Raw genomic sequence first — 9,295 nt, forward strand, 5'->3', positions numbered from 1 at the left:
AAACCGTGCCTCTTGGTTCCAGGGTCTTATTATTTACCTTGTCCATGAAACCGGAAGCTCGGCTTCTATGTGAAACCATGTCCCCGAAGCACGTGGGAAATCAGATATATTAAAAAAAAAATCACTCAATAGACACCCCTGGAAGAGACCAATTTTTAAGAAAGCGCTTTTGGATACAAACCATTTAGCACTCGGAAATAGAAGACTCAGCTGTGAAAAGAAGACTGTCTCATGAGGGATCCTGAGAGTCGATATTTTTTAATAGAGAAGATGGAGTAAATGATACAAGACACATTACCCCCCGGTTTTACACCATGTCACTCAGTTCTTTTAAGCAGTGTGATTGACAATGATGTGTGTGTGGATTGCATGCCAGGCTCCTCTGTCCACGGGATTCTCCAGGCAAGAATATTGGAGACGGTTGACATTTCCTTCTCCAGGGGATCTTCCCACCCCAGGGATCAAACCCATATCTCCTGTGCCTCCTGCCACGACAGGCAGATTCTTTCCCACTAGCCAACTGGGAAGCGTGACGATGAAACGTCTGTGTAGATTTCTCTGCCCAAGCTTTTGAAATAACTAGCATCCTTTCCTAGGTCCGATTTTACAAGAACCAAATGCAGAAATCATTCTCTAATTTGTCTAGTTGAAGCAGTGGACACTTCTCCAATTGAGATGTCACAAATTCCCAATGTAATCATGCAGAGGTTTTTAAAAATTTTTAAAAAATGTTCAGAGGATATGCTGGGAATTCAAGGGTGTTAATAAAATAGATGCTCATCTATTCCTGTCGATAGCTCTCCTTGGCTGCCAGTTGAGAGTAAAATCTTGGTTGGGATTTTGCTAGTTTCCTCCAGGAAGTGGATTGAAAAGAGTGCTCAGTGAGGTGGAAGGGACGTCTACGAAACCAGAGAATCTTGCATTATTTTCAAATGAGTTTGACAGTCTTGAGGCTGCCTATGAAGGATGCTCGTGAGTGCCTTCACAGAGGTTTCCTGGATGTTGATGGGGAGCCTGGTCCCCTGGGTTGCATTTTTTCTATGTGTGTCAAACCGTTGACCATCCTGGCCTCATTTTTTTTTTTTTTTCCTCAACATTTTTGCTCTCTGACCAGACACACAGAGTATGCCACCTACTGGTCCACTCCAAGGCTTCATGCAGCAATGCAGCCTTCATCTGGGTTTTAGTTTTTTTTCCTCTTGCAAAATGTATATACATATATATTTTCTAGCAAATATCATATATTAATGCACACACGTGGAATCTAGAAAATGGTATAGATGAACTTGTTCATTGGAGGGACTGATGCTGAAGCTGAAGGTCCAATACTCTGGCTACCTGATGCAAAGAGCTGACTTATTGGAAAACACTCTGATTCTGGGAGGGATTGAAGGCGGGAGGAAAAGGGGACACCAGAGGATGGGATGGTTGGTTGGCATCACCAACTCAATGGACATGAGTCTGGGTAAACTCTGGGAGTTGGTGATGGACAGGGAGGCGTGGCGTGCTGCAGTCCATGGGGTCGCAGAGAGTCGGACACGACTGAGCGACTGAACTAAACTGATCGTATATGAACACACACACTTGGAATCTAGAAAATGGTATAGATGAATGTATGTAGTACAAAGCAGAAATAGAGACACAGAGAATAGATACAGAGAATAAATGCATGGACACCAAGTGGGGAAGAGGGAATGGGATAAATTAGGAGATTAGGATCGACCCATATACATCATTGATGCTGTGTATGAAATCGATGGTGAATGAGAGCCTCCTGTGCACCACAAGGAACTGTACTCAGTGCTGTGTGGTGACCTCACAGGGAAGGAAATCCAAAAAACAAGGGATCCAATATACTTATAGCTAATTCACTTTGCCATACACCAGAAACTAACACAGTATTCTAAAGCAACTATACTCCAAAAAAATCACTTGAAAAGAAATACAAATCCTTGACACCCCCCCAAAAAAAAGGTGTAACTTAACAAATAGTCAAAGTACTGAAAGTTAATATATACTCATTGAAAATGTGGGTCAATGCAGACAAGAAGGTGAACATATAAAAAACTTGCCAATAGGTAAAGACCATCGTTTACAAAAATACTTTATAGTGGCCAAAGGTACAGAACGTAAAAAAAAAGGCTGTAGACGTACTCACTCTTTTTCTAGGAAATTGCAATAAAGAATTGATTTTTAATAACTGAATATTTTGGAGTACTCCTGGGTGGTCCAGTGGTAGACTCCGCTTGCCAATGCTGGGGACCCAGGTTGGATCCCTGGTCTGGGAAGATCCCACACGCGTTGGGACAGTTAAGCCCATATCCAGCAACTCCTGAAGCCTTCATACCCTCGAGCTCATGCTCCACAACAAGAGGAGTCACCGCAACAAGATGCTCGCATGCAGCGAAGACCACCGGCATGGTGAAAAATAAATTTAAAAAAAAATCTTAAAAAAAAATGTTTATATGCTTTTCCAATGATACCATTCCTATACATGCACCAGAAGAGAGAAATCTAAAACTATAACATTCCCCCCATTTATTAATATGTGACGTTATTTATATTACTATTCTAAAAGTATAGGAGGGAAGAAATGGGAGACTATGAGTCACGTGTCCAAGGGGAAACAGCTAGTCAGTGTGGGAGCTGGAAACGGAATCAGTGTGGTTTCGGACAAGTCCTCTTACAAAATATCACGTCTCAAGAGAGAAGAAGGGAATGGATGAGAAAAAATCCTTGCCTTATGTTCATCTAATGACACCTTTGCAAAGGGCCCTGAACAACTTCTTAGAAAGAGTATCTAATGGCATAGTAAAGTATATACTATGTATGTACGTCTGTGTGTATATGTACATGTATACACACATGTATGTATATGCACACGCATATGTACATATATATTATATAGTAAAACATATATGTGGGCGTGTGTATACATATATACACACACACACACACATATACGAAGTGAAAAAGTGAAAGTGTTAGTCACTGAGTCGTGTCCAGCTCTCTGTGACCCCAAGAACTGTAGCCCGCCAGGCTCCTCTGTCCATGGGATTCTCCAGGCAAGAATATTGGAGTGGGTTGTCATTTCCGTCTCCAGGGGATCTTCCTGATCCAGGGATCGAACTCAGGTTTCCTGCGTGGCAGGCAGATTCTCTAGTGTCTGATCCACCAGGGAAGCCCATTTATTTATTCCCTTATATACAAACATATATACTATACGTGTACCATCTACACTTTATGATTTATACACCCACATGCACACACACACCCTTAATCTTACATAATATAGTGTTGGTGTATGTGAGTGTGTGTGTGTGTGTGTACATCCTCAACATCCTTAAAAATATTTTCTAAAGCACAAAGCACGAAGCTGGTCTCTGGTTGTCCTCCAAAAGATGAGAGAGATGTATGTCCAAATGAATTGAGGAAAATTAAACTCGGACTGAATGGACATGAATCTGAGCCAACTCCAGGAAACAGGGAAGGACAGGGAAGCTTGGTGTGCTGGAGTTCGTGGGGTCACAAAGAGTCAGACATAGCTTAGCAACTAAACAGCAAGAACAACAAACCTTAGTATTGTCATCTTTCTCTGTTTGCAAGTATAGCTTTTCCTCTGCTGGGACAACGCCATGCATATGAGAGATCTGCCCCTTGGGGTGTCGACTTACACCTAAGCCGGTCTTGGTGCTGTCTTTGATGGAAGCATATACTGACATGATCTGCACTGCTACTGTTCACACGGCGCTAACATTAAAAGACTAAGAGCCTGTCTCCAGAATCCTCTTGTCTTAGCAGCGTAGGTTTAAACTACTCTGAAATGATTGATACGGTCTGTGTTTATCTTAAGATCATTCATCAAATAGTTTAAGAAAAGTAAAGAATGATATTCAAGTGCTGGGTGAAGCGTGTATAAGGGTCAATCTGAAAAAAAAAAATGTACAATTGGTTTGTTTCAGAAGGAAAGTTAGTATGCTTTGTAGACACTTTGATTTCTACTGGGAGTTGTGAGTGTATATATAACTCCCGGTAGAAATCACTGCATATATATCTGTACACAACACATACAGTCTTTGTGTTTATATATCATGTATAAAATATATTTCTATATTTATACATAGGATATGTAGTATACATATACGTATATCGTTTATCTATATGTGCTTGGTATACATGTATGTACATAGAATACATATATGTACGCAGTATACATATGTGTAGCTACTATATACATAATACACGTAGTATGCTACATACATAGGATTTAAAGTATAGTATACTATTCGATACATGAAGTCGATGGACACAAACTTGAGCAAACTCCAAGAGACAACAAGAGGACAGAGGAGCCTGGCGAGCTACAGTCCATGGGGTCACAAAGAGTCGGACACAGCTCACCAACTGAACAAGAACAATACGTAATGGACATATTATATACTTGGTAGGATCAGTGTTTTTTGTATTATAGACATATATAGCCATCCCATTATAATAAAATTATATATATGATATATATTGGGCTGGCCAAAGAGTTTATTTGGGTTTTTCCGTAAAAATGAACTTTTTGGCCAATTTAACACAAATATTGAATACTTAGGATAATACTACGATTGTATATGTATATATATTATCCTAGGATATACATATGTGCATATATGCATATCTGTTATAATGCCTCACCAAATGCTGCCTTTCAACCAGAACTGAATGTTATTTCTATAAATTATAAATGTACAATATATATTATGAAAGTGAAGGTGAAGTTGCTCAGTCTTGTCTGACTCTTTGCGACCCCGTGGGCTGTAGCCTACCAGGCTCCTCCATCCGTGGGATTCTCCAGGCAAAAACACTTGAGTGAGTTGCCATTTTCTTCTCCAGGGGATCTTCCCAACCCAGGGATTGAACCCGGGTCTCCTGCATTGCAGGCAGATGCTTTACCCTCTGAGTCACCAGAGGAAGCCCCCAAATATATATTATACCTACTGTTAATACTATATATGGATTTATAGTAACACTTGCTACTGATCCAGAAACACAGAGAAATTTCTCCAATAACTTATTATTCCATAAACATCTTGGGAAATTGTCCCCCTCTCATCATACATTTCTCCACCACACCCTGTCTCTTTAGCCCCTGAAGGGGATTACTAGGATTTAAACAATCTAACGTAGTGTGTGCACGCAGAGGTGTGTGAAGGCCACGAGGGATGAAATTTTAGCGCTTTCTTTTCACCATTCACGTCTCCTGCGTCCTCTCAGATCAAAAGCATCACGTCTGAGACATGCCCCGCCCCCGCCTACCTAAGCCCCTTTCCCTTTCTTTTCTCTCCTCCCATAAATACCAGTTGAACACTCTTTTCAAAACGCTCTTTTCTCCTAACACTGCCGTCTCCTAAGGGAGACAAGCGAAGTACGTTGCTTCTACGACTCTTGTAGCTTCACAGGAGCTACTCGAGTGTTAGCTGTAAAGAAGCCGAATGAATAAAGGTGAAACGAAACACAAATGATACCAGGTTGCTAAGCAGAGTTCCCACAAGTCCACAGCATCCAGTGACACCTTTCTTCCAATATTCGGTGGTGGTTTAGCCGCTCACTCGTGTCCGACTCTTTGTGACCTCATGGGCTGCGTAGGCCCCAGGTTCCCCTGTCCGTGGAGTTCTCCGGGCAAGAATGCTGGAGTGGGTTGCTGTGTCCTCCTCCAGGGAAGCTTCCTAACCCAGGGATCACATCTAGGTCTCCTGCACTGTAGGGAGATTCTTTACCCTCTGAGCCACCAGGGAACACCCTTCTTCCAGTATTGCCTGGGGACAAACTTGAACGAGCAGGTGACTACCAAGGACCCTCGGAGGTGTATATGTGTTGCTAATGGAATTCTGAACCGTGCCGTCTTGTTTCACCTTTAACTGCACTCTGAGGTCCAAACTGTGTGACTGCTTAGCAGATCAACACATGGAAAATAAGTGAACCGCTGAAGGGCACTTGACCTTCCCTTGGCAGGGGAGGAGAAACATGAAGCCCCCTTCCCCCAAAAGGCATTTTGGCCCCTGGCTTGTGGGTACCTCGCCTCTTATTTAGATGCATGCCTTACAGGTCAGGGGCTTCGAATTCGCCTGCACTGCGGGAGACCTGCGTTTGATCGCCCTGGGTTGGGAAGATGCCCTGGAGAAGGGAAAGGCTACCAACTCCAGTATTCTGGCTTGGAGAATCCCATGGACACAGGAGGCTGCTGGGCTACAGTCTATGGGGTCACAAAGAATTGGACACCCCTGGGCAACCGAGACGCACTGCTTATATTAATCATATGATGCGTTATATAAGAAAGCCAGTTTCTACTGCTTCTTTGTAGAAATACTGGCATTATGTGGCTCCAACATTTCTCTTACCATAAACCAGCATGAACGCACGTTACGGTAAAAGAGAAAAGTAAATAGAAGGTATCCTTCGACTTCCGGTATAAACAGGAATCCAGCCATTTTAGCCAGATCACCTGGCTCCCATGTGGATACCCTTTGTGCTGAATTATTTTTGTCATAATTCCAAGAGTCCAAAACTGCTGCAAGGCGAAAAAGGTGCATGCTTTCATTTTCATGACCCACCATGGAAGGTCACCTTTCCTCTAGATTGTAGACGCCAAACACCCATAAAGATAGCATAATCGTGACACTGCAGACCATTTATTCAGCATCAGAGCAGAGCAAATTGTCCATTTCTCTCCTAAGCCTAACACTGGAATGATATCTCCAGGGACTATTTTGAACAACAACAGTCATCCACTATCTTTCGATATTTTCCTGTGGACCCTTTTCAAAGTCTTTATTGAATGTGTTACCATATTGCTGCTGCTATCTGTGTTCTGGTTTTCTGGCCAGGAGGTGCATGGGATCTTAGTTCTCCGACCTGGGATCCAACCTGCACCCTGTACATTGGAAGGCCAAGTCTTAACCATCGGACTCCCAAAGGAAGTCCCGGCTATCTTTTCTATAAAAGGAATTTTCGCCTGTTTGGCTAGCACACCCAGATCAGCCAATGTTGACATTCTTTTGCATATCTTCTTTGTAGACAAGATACAGATTGCTACTTTTCCTGGTTACCCTGATAATTCATGCAAGAGGCAGAATTTTAGCTCTCCACATTACATAGTATCTTATATAAGCCCCCACATGGACACAGACACATCTGAAAACATATTACAGGATTTCTGCTGGTACGGTGGACACATTTAAATGCGACTGAAAAGCAATTTGAAAGAACAAGATGAAATCTTATTATGTGACGGGTAGCAATTAGGTCTAGAATAAAAACGGGATTCCACGTTGTCAGAGTTGACCCTGCATGCCTGTGTACTCAGTCGAGTCTGATTCTTCCGCGACCCCGTGAACTGTAAGGTATGTCCCAGGGAAGCACACTGGAAGGAAACTCTCTTCTCCTTCTTCAGGGGACTTTCCTGACGCAGGGATCAAGTCCCATGAATCTTTCCCGTCTTCTGCCCTGGCAGGCGGATTCTTTACCAATAGCGCCACCTGGGAAGCCCCAAAAAGTTGACCCTGTGAAAGTGAAAGCTGCCCACTTGTGTCCGAGTCTTTGCGACCCCAGAGAATTCTCTAGGCCAGAAGACTGGAGTGGGTAGCCGTTCCCTTCTCCAGGGGATCTTCCCAACCCACGGATCAAACCCAGGTCTCCCACAAAAACATGACTGAGTATTGTATTTCTGCTGGCACATTAGACACATTTGTCCAATTGCAGGCAGAGTCTTTACCAGCTGAGCTACAGGGGAAGCCACAGGTCCTGTTAAATTCTTATCCTGTTAGAAACAAGCTGGCTCATGGAAATTTGAGTACCAGACGTAGCGAGGGAAAACACTGCATAGAAACAGAGCAGAGATATTAAAAGTGGAAGTATATTTCCTAAGTCGCAGCATTAAACAAAGGTAGGTATTTGCCCCAGAGAAGGCGATGGCACCCCACTCGAGTTCTCTTGCCTGGAAAATCCTAAGGATGGAGAAGCCTGTTGGCTGCACTCCATGGGGTCACTAAGAGTCAGACACGACTGAGCGACTTCACTCTCACTTTTCACTTTCATTCACTGGAGAAGGCAATGGCAACCCACTCCAGTGTTCTTGCCTGGAGAATCCCAGGGACGGGGGAGCCTGCTGGGCTGCTGTCTATGGGGTCGCAGAGTCGGACACGACTGAAGCGACTTAGCAGCAGCAGGTATTTGCCCAGAACGTGGGATCAGGTCTCAGCCCCACTTTGCACCATTCTTCCAATACTGCGAGAGGCACAGAAGGGCTTTTAAAGCAGACCTATGGAAATGGAGATTACTGGACAATCAGAGAATGGTTTCTGGCACTGAGTAAGTCTACTTTGGCCGCCTGATCCGAAGAGCTGACTCCCTGGAAGAGACCCTGATGCTGGGAAAAATTGAAGGCAAAAGGATGAGATGGTTGGATGGCATCACTGACTCGATGGACGTTAGTTTGGGTAAACTCTGGTAGATGGTGAAGGACAGGGAAGCCTGGTGTGCTGCAGTCCATGGGGTCGCAGAGTCAGACATGACTAAGCAACTCAAGAATAATGACAAAGTCAGAGGACATGGGGTTCCTCCTATAGTCCCCTTAGAATGCCTCCAGTGTACTGGGATTCACGGCGTTATTATAACACATACTCCACAAAGCACCTACTGAGGACCCATAGATAGGTCGAGGCTACAGGAGCATCTTTGGCTGGGATCAGGTTATCTCTCTGCATTCATGTCATTCAAATATTACATCTTTCCAAAGATGGTTTTAGAAGGCGTCTGCCAAACAAACAGGTTGCAGGCGCACAGCTTCCCATTGTTTGTGATAAATTATTTACAACGTTTCCTCGTGTGTCTCCTTAGACCCCGCAATCTTCCTACGCCAAATTTCATCTTCCTATCTTCACTCGTTCTGGCGAAAGGCAGGGATCGCTGGCATTTTTAAAATGCCATTTCACCAAAAGTGAGATTGTGAATGTTTAATGGCCTCAGATGAACCTCCAAATTGTGCATAAAACGGCAGGGAAAATTGATAGAAGTCGTGTTTTCAGATCAACCGACGTTCTACAAAATTCGATACCTACACAAACTGTACCCACAGTGTGTGCACCAGGGTGAGGTTTATGACTACATGAAAAGCACTTTAAAAAGTGTAAAGCTATCCATCTTCTCAAGGTACACAGACATGATAGTAATCTTTTTCTTCTTTTTTTTTTTAGGGATTTTCTTTTCTTTAAGGCCTCCCTGGTGGCTCAGATGGTAAAGAATCAGCCTG

This window comes from Ovis aries, chromosome Y (genome assembly GCF_016772045.2).
Source record: "Ovis aries strain OAR_USU_Benz2616 breed Rambouillet chromosome Y, ARS-UI_Ramb_v3.0, whole genome shotgun sequence".
Classification (NCBI taxonomy): domain Eukaryota; kingdom Metazoa; phylum Chordata; class Mammalia; order Artiodactyla; family Bovidae; genus Ovis; species Ovis aries.